Raw genomic sequence first — 13,662 nt, 5'->3', positions numbered from 1 at the left:
CACACCTATTTGAGTAAGGAAGTAGTAAGTATGTAAGGATGGTCAGGGAAGGGCTCTTGGAGGGAATGACAACTAAGTAGAGACACAAACAATAAGGTACCAGTTTTATGACCATCTGAGCAAGAGTTTCTCAGTCAGATGTAATACCAAGGTTAATAGTCCTGAGGTTGGAAGGGTTCTGTCAAAGCTTTTATATACACTCTCTTCCTCTCCCTCTCTCTCTCCCTCTCCCTCTCCCCTCTCCCTCTCCTTCTCTCTCTCTCTCTCTGTCTTTCTCTCTCTCTCTCCCCTCTCTCTCTCTCTCTCTCTCTCTCTCTCTCTCTCTCTCTCTCTCTCTCTCTCTCTCTCTCTCTCTCTCTCTCTCTCTCACACACACACACACATACACACACACGACTACTGAACATTCGGCTTTTAGTTTCTGGAACACTCCCAGCTATTTTCTGTCCTGGGCCTTTGAACAGTATTCTATTCTTTTGTCCCAGTACTCACTTGAATGCCTTCTCACTTTTCAAGTGTCATCTCTAAACCTCAGCTCTTTAGTGATGCATTTCTTAACTTTCTAAGGTAATCTAGGTCCTCCTTTTCATTTTCTCCAATAGCCCCTGTTGTACCTTCACACCACATAACTGCTTTCATATGTGCTTGTTTAACACAAAGAAAACACTCAGAATAATTGCTGAAAAGACACCTCATTGAATGGATTGAAACAATTATCTATAAAGCATCCAAATGAGGGAAGCTCAGAACTAGAAGAAGGTAGGATAGAGTACAAAGGAAAGACAGTCCCTGAGAACAACAAGGATTCAAGAAAGAATAGAAGGAGGAAGGGAAAGCTGCTATAAGAAGCCAAGTGGAAAGACAGCGGACAGTCCAGGCAGGATGATACAAAAACCATAGGGCTGGAAGGTGTAGCTCAGAGGTAGAGCACTTGCCTAAAAGATGCAAGATCCCAGGTTCCACCCCCAAATAATAATAACAAGAACAATAATAATAAAGAAAAAAACAACAGTTACACTGAAGACCATACTCCAGGAAAAATTTCAGGGCTTTTCAGAAGGACAAAGCCAGGCATGAACTGTGATGTAAGGCCTGCCTGGGTCACCTACCCCAGAGCTCTCCTCATCCTGGACACTTAATGGCCCTAGTACTCACTTGAAGCTTCATTTATACATCTGACCCTGTATGGAGGAGCTCGGCCTTTCTACCTGATCAGAGCAACCCCAGTCCCTTTGTTATTCTTGGTGGAAGAGAGGCCAAGCCATGCTTCCTGTAGAGCACTCCCATGACCAGATCATTTGCCAGATTCCCCGATGGTACTCAGAGCACCAGATGTGGTAGAAGTCTTATGCCCTGGGACAGCTGCATTTGGAATCATGACAGCATGGCTTTCTGAAGACTTTTGAATCTAACAAACTTACCAGCTGGACAAAGGCCTGAGATGGCTAATTCCTGCCTGCTTTGACAGGAGACGTTGTGGCAGATGCTCTTGTGTTTTATTGTGTAGTGAATGGATGTGATGTGGGAGGAGAAGAAAATAGAACCTGAGAAAGGGCACAAGAGGCGTTCTGGGCTGCCCAACAGATGGGGCCATACGTAAGGAAATAACACAAGCACCAATCTTGAAACAATAAATACAAGGCAGATAAATGCATTGGAGAGGAGCTTGATGATTGACAACCACCACCACCACACACACACCCCTCCCAAAGCTTTGGAGGTTGGGAGCAGCAGATTCTATTTAAAATGCCACTGAAGAGGTGGTAGTTGCCTTGTTACCTGCCTAGGCTGGATTTTAAAAGAAGACCCAAGTATTCTGTGGGCATCTTCTATAGACACAGGGCGCCTGCATCTCTGATTGATGTCATTTTGGACAGCTTTCTCCCTCAAAGCTATTATTTTCTCAATTTTCTTTTGCCAGAAAAATAACTAAAGAGCCCTAGTTCCCCTCCTTCCCTGGGACATATTTTTAAAGTGTATTCATAAAAGTATATCTTTAAAAAATGAGTTGCTCAGCTTTCAACATGTGGATAATTGATTTGTTACAATTCACAAAAGAGCATTTGTCATTTCAAAACAACGAGGACCAACGGGTTTCCTCCTCCTGCGATAAGCAAGGAGTCACTTGACTTATTGCTGCCATTAAACTGAAGTGTTCGGCTGATTATTTGGTATTTCAGAATACCCTGTAAATCACCACCTTATTTTGGTGATTATGATTTTAAGAAGAGACACTTGATTTATAGGCAACATCAGGGTGGAGAAGAGAGCAGGAGGGAGGGGCCAGCAGAAGGCAGCAGAAGCCAGAGGCTCAATAAAGATACAATTGGAAACAGCTGTTTGATATATGGTGTCTCAACAAAATTCCAGCTTGAGAATATGCCTCCACCTGGGAGGTTGTCACTACTGTGGTGTTGACAGGTGAATGGAAACAGAGGGGAGATCTGGAGCTCTGCAGATTGTGCTGTTCCACTCCGGGTTCCACTTGTGTGTGGAAGAGAGCAGAGCCCCAAACTGAAATTCATCCTGTCGCCATGCATGAGCAAGCCATGGGACCTGGTCTGTGTTCACCAAGAAAAAAGTGAGCCAAGCGCTGGCTCCAGCTGGACACAGCTGGATTCTGAGATGCAACAGAGCAGAAAATGACTTCTTAGGTCCCAGCGAGTCCATCAATCAACCACATATATTGACAGCTAAGGAGAGGCGCACCAATGTGTCAGACACTTGGGAAGAACACAAATTATTAGATGCAATGCCTGACCTGGATAGACTTATAGATTAAAGGTGAGGCCCAAGTGGCATGCACATGGTCTCCATCAGAGTAACAAGTTCTAGAAAAGGAATCATGGAGGTGGTCATGTGTAAGTAGCACCTGATTTGTTAGGACACCTAACAAAGCTGGTGTATCTGGAATTCTTTCTTAGGGAACACAGACCACAACTCACACCATGAGAAGTCAGACTTGAATTTCAAATGCCCCTAAAGGGATGTATTGGAAGTCACCCCCTGGTGGGATGTTTAGCACTGTGCTGTTTAAATTGGACATGTGTACAGATGCTGAGGAGTACAGTGTGAGGAGGGGATCAAAAGCCTGGGCTATAGGGAAGATAATAAAGGAAAAGAGAAGCCAGGTGCCAGTGGCTCACACCTGTAATCCTAGCTACTCAGGAAGCTGAGATCTGAGGATCAGGGTTCAAAGCCAGGCTGGGAAGTAGCACTGTGGCTCAAGTGGTAGAGCACTAGCCTTGAGCTGAAGAGCTGAGGGACAGCGTCCAGGCTCAGAGTTCAAGCCCCATGACTGACAAAAAAGAAAAAGAGACATTCCCCCTGGAAAAGGGAAACAATTTATTTTGCAGTTGCCCAGAGAGGAGAGTGAAGATGATGGTGGAAAGTTCCCGAGAGGCAGATTTTAGTTCATCATAACTTAGCAATGAGAACTTTCTGGACACAGAGAAGGGAGTTCCCTGACATGGGAGGGGGTAAAGGACAGTCCAGGTGACCAACAGATAGGAGTCATTATTCAGGGAAAATAAAACTAGATGAAATTCCAGATTACTAGTGAAAGATTATGGGATTCTTTAACTTGAATTCATATACTTAAGGATGAAAGGCTGATAGGTTCATTCCAGAATGCAATCTATAGTAAAATCGGAGAATTTATAAAAAGTCATGGCTATGTTCACAGATCCATCGATGGCACTGATAGGAGAAATGGGCTTTGAAATGGATGAAAATTGTGGGTGTCCTTTCAGTACTGCACTTTCTTTCCTAAAGCTGAAGGGCAGTTACACAGAAGGATTAAGAAGTGTATTTGCATCAGGAGGTGGGTCTGAGTTCTGGCTTTGGCATTTTCTGGTTGTGTGGCCTTGGAAATGTTACTTAATCTTGCTGAGATTCATTTTTCTCCTTGGCCAAATAAAGTTACTAACAGTGCTAGTCTCACAGACATTGTGAGACTCAGTGAGATTACCCACGTAAAGAATTGGGCACACTGCACAATTATTGCCAGTGCATTTTCTTCTTTCTAGCATGCACAATTTTCTTCCTTTAATGTTTCTGAACAATATATGTTCACATTGAATGTGTTATTTCTCTCCCTCCATCAGAGACACAGAGAGAGAGAGAGAGAGAGAGAGAGAGAGAGAGAGAGAGAGAGAGAGAGAGAGAGAGAGAGAGAGAGAGAGAGAGAGAGAGAGAGAGAATATTCCTTCTAAAGGTATAGTACACCTTACAATTCTAAGGCGACAGCCCCTTAAAATCAAAGCTGTACTGTTCCCCAGGCAGCCCTTCATGGTTACCAGCCTGAATTCCTGCTGGAAGAATAAAAAGTGAATTCTGCTACACATGTTTCTTCTATGTACTGTGCAAGGATCCTGTCTAGAATTTTGTGAACAACATGAGCTGTCAGTTATGGGCCCTTCCTGCATGCCTGTTGGTACTAGACACCTGCACACAGATCCTCCTCTTGGCAGTGGGAAATTGGCATTGTTATGGCCATTGTGAAGTGTTGAAGACGCTGGCAGCTGCTGCTACAGCACGTGGCTTGCAAGTGGCACTGGCAGTGTGTGAAGCAGGGCTTCTTTGACTTCATTGTCCATGCTGTCTCCCAGGATAATGTAAGAAAGGCAGGCATTATAGGCTTCGGGTTATTGGCTCCCAGGCTGAGGCCTCATATGTGGCTTTTCCACAGTGATTTCCTGGAGAATGAGAAGAGGCATGTGAGAAAAGTAGTAGTAGAGAATCCAGCTTCCCATTCTACACAGACTTCATGTATTCCACAGGATGTCTGCGTGTGTGTGCACATGTGCACACATATACATGTGCTTATACACACACATCCCAGAGATATACATGATCACTGGCAGGCAGGCATCTGATGGCAAGGCCTAGGAATAGAGTAGTCTCACTAGGGCAAGGCTTTTGGCTGTTACAGTTGGCTCTCAGGACAATCTTCATCCCCTTAGAAAATTCCAGGCTAAAGACTGATCCACAGAGGCCTCAAAAGAAGCAGAAGGCTCAGGAAGTTTCATCGACACCATACTCATAGAGTCAGGGTATCTGAAGCATGATCACTGTGTCCATGTGTAGGCCTGATCAGGCTCTGTGTCCTGTAAGAAATGTCAAGAGGCCGCTGGGTGAGCATGCAATCAGCATACAGTAACCTAGCCTGGCTGTCTTGGGCCAGGGTAAATGCAGTGGCCTCAAGAGAATCAACCTACAGGGGAACACAGAGCTTCCCCTGTAGTCCCCTCATAGGGCTGCTGGGGATGAGAGGCTTCCCTTCTTCTGCCTGGGAGTGCTCCCCAACAACTCCCAGAGGTTACAGCCTCTCTGTCTGGTTGCCTTTCTGAGATAGCTTTGCTGAGCTTTAATTCAATCTATCTGACTTACTTTACAGCTAAGTCCTAAGAGAACACTTGAAGGACTAGAAGAAGAGGTGGGGGAAAAGCAGAAGAAGGAGGAGGAGAAGGTGGAGAAGGAGAAGGAGGAGAAGGAGGAAGGGGAGGAGGAGAAGAAGTAGGAGGAGAAAGAGAAGGAGGAGAAAAAGAAAGAGAAGGAGGAGTAAGAGGAGAAGGAGAAGGAGAAAGAGGAGAAGGAGGAGAAGGAGAAGGAGAAGGAGGAGAAGGAGAAGGAGGAGAAGGAGAAGGGACAGAGGTATTCTTTATCTCTTACCTCTTATGGTTAGAGCCCTGGCACTGTTGTTGCCAAGCCACTCTACGTACCTCACTTCCATACCCACAGAGCAGGTAAAGAGGCCTCAACAACAAGAGTCTTCCAGATGAGGAGGAGATGCTCCAAGGGTATAGGCCTAGTTCACATTGCTGGGTGAATCTGAGTGCATGGCTCCCCCATCCTACTCCACTAGAGGGAGTCTCAGTAATTTTTTAGCCCCCAGCATCTTCACTTTAGAAGACGAGAAAGTGCATGCTATGAGAACAGTTTAGAAGACAAGAAGGTGCATGCTATGAATGCATTCTCAGAACTCTCCAAGCCCAGTTCATGTCCCTTCATCCATAATGCTAGAGGGTTCTCACCCCAATCCGCTGTCTTCCCTGCTGTATACCCTAACCTCCTTCAGGGCCTGAGGTCAACTCTGAGCCCTAGCACTTCCCAAGCTCCTGTTGCTGCTCCTCACAAAGCCCATTCTGCTTCCTAGAACTCCCCCAGTAACTTCCTGTTACTGCCTGATAGCTCTCCAAGAATGAAATTGCAGCTGGTTGATGTCAAGAACAGTACCATTTACATGGCAAGTATGGATCATTTCCTGGGCATCCTGATAAATGCATTAAGTACATTAGATTCTCATTTAACCCTCCAAGTAATCTCAAAAGGTAGATGCCATCTTCATTTCACAGATGAGGAAACCAAGAACCCAAGTGGGGAACACAGGTGTCACACAGGTAACAACCCACAGAAGGACTACAACTTTTTCTGGGTCTATCTGACTTCAGGTCCCATGGCTACAGGCATCCACTAGATCTGTGCCTCAGTGAGGAAGGGAGTGGTGGGAGGATTTGTGTCTTCCATGATTTACTTGTAAGGCCTATGTAGAGAAACTAGCAGAGTTTGGTAGAAAGGAGTAATGGGCATACTATGTAGTTAGGATGATCGGAGTTTCACTGTCAGCCACCCCTTACTTCAATATAGGCTATTAAATGTGTCTAAGTTCTGTATTTATTGCTGTGTAAGAGCAGCTTTGATCTTGTTTCTGCCAAACTATCACCCCTTAAAGCCATTCCACATAGAAATTCTGGAGCCACACTAACCTACCTCCTCCATCCTCATCCCAGGTGAACCTGGACACCTATTTGGCCTGCTAGCAATATCTGTCCTCCCTGGGACCACCTATTGCATCCAGGACAACTTTTGCCAGTATTTGCCTCATATCTTGGCCAGCTGGCCTTTCCCTGGGTCCCCCCGAGCTTCCCAGCTCACAGGATTTAAGGCATTCTGCATCCAGGCTGCCTTTTGCACAACCACCCCATTGTGCATGCAATAAACTCCCTCCCTCCCATGGTTCATTGCATGACATCAAAAAGAGGAGAACTGTAATTTTTTTTAAAGTTTTGGTTTTAAGATTTACTGGCATAATTCAAAAGAAGATTATGTTAAGTATAAGGGGGGATATTTCATCAAAAGAGCAGCATTAGAATTTTCCCCATCATTTAAGCTTATGCAATGATTTAAACCAGTGCATTTCTTAAAGAAATAATAATAATATGAATGGCATTTTGGAAGCACACAAAACATGTTTATACAAAAGCCTTGGAAGCTGCTCCTGATGTCTTTGGGTGGATCTTCCTCCTCCAACAGAACCGGCAGCATAGTTTTCTGAAGAACTAGCACAGAGGGGAACTGTCCAAAAGACCTTGTCCTGGGACAATAAGTGTGCACAGAAGGGAGAGGGAGGGGCCACAATAATATGATTAGTGGATGGCAGATCTGCTTGACCAATGTATTTTGAAGACCTATGCTAGGGATTTATGATGCAGAGATTTAAAAGAAAGGCCTGGTCCCTGACCTCAGGCAGTTGCCATGCCAGTGGGGGGTGTCAGACTAGCAAGCCAGCAACTACTACATTAAAAAAAAGAATGCAGGGCACCTGAAACACCAAGGAAGCAACTCAGAGTTTCACTGACAGCCCATTGGTTAATATGGGAAAGGCAATGGATATCTGTACTTCTCTTTTCCTCATATAGAAAATGAGGATAGGCCAGGCACCAGTGGCTCATGCCTGTTATGGTAGCTACTCAGGAAGCTGAGATATGAAGAGCAAAATTTTAAAGCCAGCCTGGGCAGACAAATCTGAGAGACTCTTGTCTCTAATTAACCAGCAAAACCCAAAAGTGAAGATGTGGTTCAAGTGGTAGTTAGCCTTGAGTGAAAAAGCCAAGAAAGAATGTGAGATCCTGAGTTCAAGCCCCAGGACCAGCACAGAAAAAAAAAAAAAGAAAAAGCATATGAGGATAGTAATAAGAAGCTCAAGTATTAAAAGGGGCCTGACAGAATACTTGCTACATGCTAAAAGAAAAGGCATTCTTGTTATTACTAGAGACAAAATACCCAGCCAGTCCCCATCCACTCATTCACCAACTTCAAAGGCAGAGGAAGGCTTGATAAGCTGTGTCAAGGATGGGGGAATAGGTTCTGGAAAAATTAGGAATCCATGGAACATTCCTCAATACAATAAAGGCTGTATATGACAAACCTACAGCCAGCATTATACTTAATGGTGAAAAACTAAAGCCATTTCCTCTTAACTCAGGAACTAGACAAGGATGCCCACTCTCTCCACTTCTCTTCAATCTAGTATTAGAATGCCTAGCTACAGCAATAAGACAAAATGCAAACAAAAAGGAGATCCAAATAGGGAAAGAAGAAATAAAACTCTCCCTCTTTGCAGATGACATGATCTTATATTTAAAGATTCCCAGAGACTTCACTCCCAAATCACTCAAGCTGATTCAAAACTTTGGCAAAGTAGCAGGGTATAAAATTAACCCGCAAAAATCAATGGCTTTTCTGTATGCCAACAATGAGAAAAGTGTGGCTGAAATTAGGAAAGCAACTCCATTTGTAATAGCCCTCAAAAATAAAATACCTAGGAATTAACTTAACCAAAGAAGTGAAGGACCTCTATGATGAAAATTTTAAAAACTTGAAAAAGGAAATCAAAACAGAACTTAGAAAGTGGCAAAAACTCCCATGCTCCTGGATTGGAAAGATCAACATCATGAAAATGGCAATACTTCCCAAGGCTATCTACAAATTCAATGCGATATCTATCAATATTCCAACCTCATTCTTCATGGAAATAGAAGAGGCAATCCAAAAATTCATATGGAACAATAAAGGACGCCGAATACCAAAAACGATCCTCAACAGAAAAAACAGTGCTGGAGGAATATCAATACCAAATTTCAAACTCTACTACAAAGCCATAGTAATCAAAACAGCTTGGTACTGGCACAAGAACAGACCTCAGGACCAATGGAATAGAATTGAAAACCCAAAAATGACCCTACAGACCTATCGCCATCTAATCTTCTATAAGGGAGCTAAAAAAATAGAATGGAAGAAAGACAGCCTCTTCAGTAAATGGTGCTGGCAAAATTGGTTAACCACTTGTAGAAAACTAAAGCTAGGGGTTGGGAAGGTGGCTCAGTGGTAGAGCGCTTGCCTTGCATGCATGAGGCCCTGGGTTCGATTCCTCAGCACCACATAAGAAAAAAGAAAAAAGCCGGAAGTGGCGCTGTGGCTCAAGTGGTAGAGCGCTAGCCTTGAGCTGAAGAGCTGAGGGACAGTGCCCAGGCCAATAGTTCAGGCCGGACCAAAAAAAAAAAACAAAACAAAACTAAAGCTAGATCCTTATATATCACCCTGCACCAGAATCAACTCCAAATGGATCAAAGACCTCGGAGTCAAAGCAGACACTCTGAAAACATTACAGGATGGAATAGGAGAAACCCTAGGTCTCCTTGGCACAGGCCGAAATTTTCTTAATAGAGACTCAGAAACACAACAAATCAAAGAAAGGTTGGACACATGGGCTTGCATGAAATTGCAGAGCTTCTGCATGGCAAAGGACATAGCTAGCAAGATCAATAGAAAGCCCATGGATTGGGAGAACATCTTCACTAGCCACACAACGGACAAGGGTCTCATATCTAAAATATACCTGGAACTCAAAAAATTAAATCCCCCAACAACAAATCTTCAAAGAAACAACTGCCCAATAAATAAGTGGGCTAAAGACTTAAAGAGAAACTTCTCTGAAGAGGAAAGAAGGATGGCCAAGAGACACATGAAGAAATGCTCAACCTCCCTAGCCATAAAAGAAATGCAAATCAAAACAACATTGAGATACCACCTCACCCCAGTTAGAATGGCAAAAATCAAGAACTCTAATAACAACAGATGCTGGAGGGGATGTGGACAGAAGGGAACCTTACTGCATTGTTGGTGGGAGTGTAAACTTGTTCAACCACTTTGGAAAGCAGTATGGAAGTTCATCAAAAGACTCCACATAGCTCCCCTATGACCCAGCAATCCCACTTTTGGGCATTTACCCAAATGTTTACAAACAAGACCACACTAAAGCTACCAGCACAACTATGCTTACTGCAGCATTATTTACCATAGCTAAGATATGGAACCAACCCAGATGCCCCTCAGTAGATGAATGGATCAAGAAAATGTGATATATATACGCAATGGAATTCTATGCTCCATCAGAAAGAATGACATTGCCCCATTTGTTAGGAAATGGAAAAACTTGGAAAAAATTATATTAAGTGAAGTAAGCCAGGCCCAAAGAAACATAGGCCCCATGGTTTCCCTTATTTGCAATAACTAGTATATGTCTGAGTCAAGCCGAAAAGGTCAGATAAGTTGATGTTAGGGAAATGAACCCTAAGATATGTATTCAAATGTTTTTTTTCTTTCATGCAATTGTTTCTAACACATTTCTAAGATTATTTCTTCATTGCTTTGTATGTCCCTCCCCCAATGTATAACCCCTGCTTTCACTGTATTTGAGGTCGGTATAATTTGTGGAGGAGAAGGGAAAAACAAATCATTTAAATAGGGATACAGGTGGACCCATTGCAACAATGAGATGTACAAGTCGTTATGTCAAAAACAAACTTTACAACTTTGGTGGGGGGGAAGAGGAGGATTGGGTGGGGTTAAGGGGGAGAATGGGAAGGGATAGGAAGGGGAAACAAAGGAAGAGGCTACAATGCTTGATAAGAAATATACTCATTATCTTGCCCATGTAATTGTAACCCCTCTGTACAGTATTTTCACAATAAAAAATTATCTAAAAAAAGAGGATGGGGGAATTAGCCAACTAGAGAAGGCAAGAAGGCAGAAACATCAGATAACACATACCTATATTAAATGATATGTTAAATATATGTATTTGTATTAACTTACACATTATGTGACTGTACACATGACATTATACACAAGAGTCTACACTGAGTGCCATGTTTTATGCATATGTACACTAAATAGCATTCTGTATATATGTCTGTCCACTAAACAGCATACATTAAATGGCATTTCCACTTATACGTGCATTAAATGGCATGCTGTACACATGTAGCTCTATATTAAATGGTACGTGATCTATTGAATGTCATTGGGCTGATGGGTAATGAATGGGTAATGAATGATAAGACAAAGAGGTACAAAGATCACCCTGCAGGGGATTTAGATCATGCTAAGGAGCTTGAGTGCTTTTGTTTGTGTGTTGGAAGCTGCTGAAGGATTTTAAACCAAAGAAGCAACATAATCAGATTTTCAGCCTACGAAACAGCTTTGCAAGGGGAGAGGCTGGAAGAGGCTGGCAGCTCCAGCAGGTGGAAGGCTGATGCAATCGTCCCCTTAGGAAATGATGAGGACACAAAATCGAATCGACCAAGAGCAAAAATCAAAAGACATTTAGGATTTCTGGTTCAACATGGAGGATTGAATACATACTTTTATTTTCATCTCTGCTGCCTCCTGGAAAGCCACTAATGCACTACATTTTATTTAAATTACATGTGTTATAATTCCATAAATCATATGCTAAATTTGTATGTACATACACAGACACACATATTGATAGATACACCAACACATACACACTTACATTCACATATGTACAAAATATATTATGTACATATATGTGTGCTTGTGTTTAGATGTATAAACACACACAGATACACACACACACACACACACACACACACACACAAAGAGAAAGTATGAGGAGTAGATAGAATGTAACATTGCTTCCTCTAGGACTGACTACACATCCTTTAAAATGTCGTGCAAGCTGCACATATAATTTTAAACTTTTTACTATCTACTCTCCACTCTGATGAGATCAATATTTTTAGATTTCACGTGTAAATAAAATTAACTTTAATGGCATTGTCATTTCCATGTGCAATCGGGACTAAAATATCGATGAGCTCTTTGACACTTTCTTTGCAACATATAGTGTGCATCTATACCTGTAGCATATCTCAATGCAGTCACTAAGGTTTCAAAGGAAATACTAGATGTGTGGTTAGCTTTCATAATACCTATAGTTTAAAAAGGAGATCCACATACCCATGCTATTCTAAAATATTAAAAATGTTTCTCAATACTGAATAAAGTATAATTTTAGAGATACAAATTAATTAAAATTAAAATTGTAGGTCCTCAGTAGCACTAGCCACATCTTAAGTGCTCAATAGCAACTTGGCAGTAGAGGCTATTATATTGGACAACACAGGTACAGGATATCTGCAATAAGAATATGGATTTCCAGTTGAAACCAGGGAGTCCATGTCAACAACAAGGGAGATAAAAGGAATGTTTGTCTATATACTGAATATACATAGACAAGCCTTCCCCAAATGCTCTCCAGTGACTGCTGCTAAGCTAGACTCACACTCTCCAGGTGAGAGACTAAGATTCTTCTCCAGAAAATGTGATTAACTCAAGAGAAAGGTCCAAATCTTAAAAAAGGATCTAACTAAATAGTCCAAACTAATACATGCCAATAGATAATAATAGGTAGATAGAAAATTTTTTTCAAGGGTACAAATAAAACACACTAAGGATTTACAGAGATGGTAGAGGAAATAGAAAGGTAGTCAAAAGTGGATTCAAGCTGGCACTGGTGTCTCACGCCTGTAATCCTAGCTACTCAGGAGGCTGAGATCTGAGGATCACGGTTCAAAGCCAGCTCAGGCAGAAAAGTCTGTGAGACTCTGATCTCCAATAAACCACTAGAAAACCAGAAGTGGTGCTGTGGCTCAAGTGGTAGAGCGCTAGCCTTGAGCTGAAGAGCACAGGTACAGCACCCAGGCCCAGAATTCAAGACCAACAACCAACATCAACAACAACAAAAAAAGTGGATTCAAATCTTATCAACATGGACTGTCCCAATAGCAACTCTGAAGTCTAGAAGAAAATGGAGCAATATCTTTAATATGCTAGGGAAAAATAATTGTCAACTCAAGATTCCATATTCTTTCAAAATATCAAGTAAATCTAAATGTTTTGTTTAGCATCATCTTTTTTTCCCAAATTCTTTACTGTGATTAAGTGATGACATAATTTCCCAAATTTCACAGTATTATGGAATAGTGATGCTTAGTTAAAGTCACAAACACATTCTAACTTTCATGGGGCAAATTGACTATGTGGTCTATAACATTTATGAATTCTATGAGCTTTAACAATACAGTTATTTCTCTCATAAAAAAAGAATACTTAGAGTCTTAAAAGTTTTAAACTAAATACTTTCCAACTAGACTCCAGTGGCTCATGCTTCTCAGAAGGCTGAGATCTAAGGATCTCAGTTCAAAGTCAGCCCAAAAAGGAAATTCCATGAGACTCTTATCTCCCATTAACCACCAAAAACCAGAAGTGGGGGGTGTGGCTCAAGTGGTAGAGTATTAGCTTTGAACAAAAACACTTAAAGACAATGCCCAGGCTCTGAATTCAAGAACCAAGACTGGCACAAGTAAATAAATACTTCCCATAAAACCTTTTTCAGAAAGATAAACGAGGGAGTAGATGAAGAAAGTGAACAACATGAGATCCAGGAAACAGGAGGTCTAATATAATGAAAGCAAAAAGGGACTTCTGGGTTGCTGATAATCACTTAGTGTG

The sequence above is a fragment of the Dipodomys merriami genome, unplaced genomic scaffold (assembly GCF_024711535.1).
Source record: "Dipodomys merriami isolate MVZ:Mamm:240054 unplaced genomic scaffold, mDipMer1.0.p SCAF_25, whole genome shotgun sequence".
NCBI lineage: Eukaryota > Metazoa > Chordata > Mammalia > Rodentia > Heteromyidae > Dipodomys > Dipodomys merriami.
Note: the sequence above shows the minus strand (reverse complement) of the source record.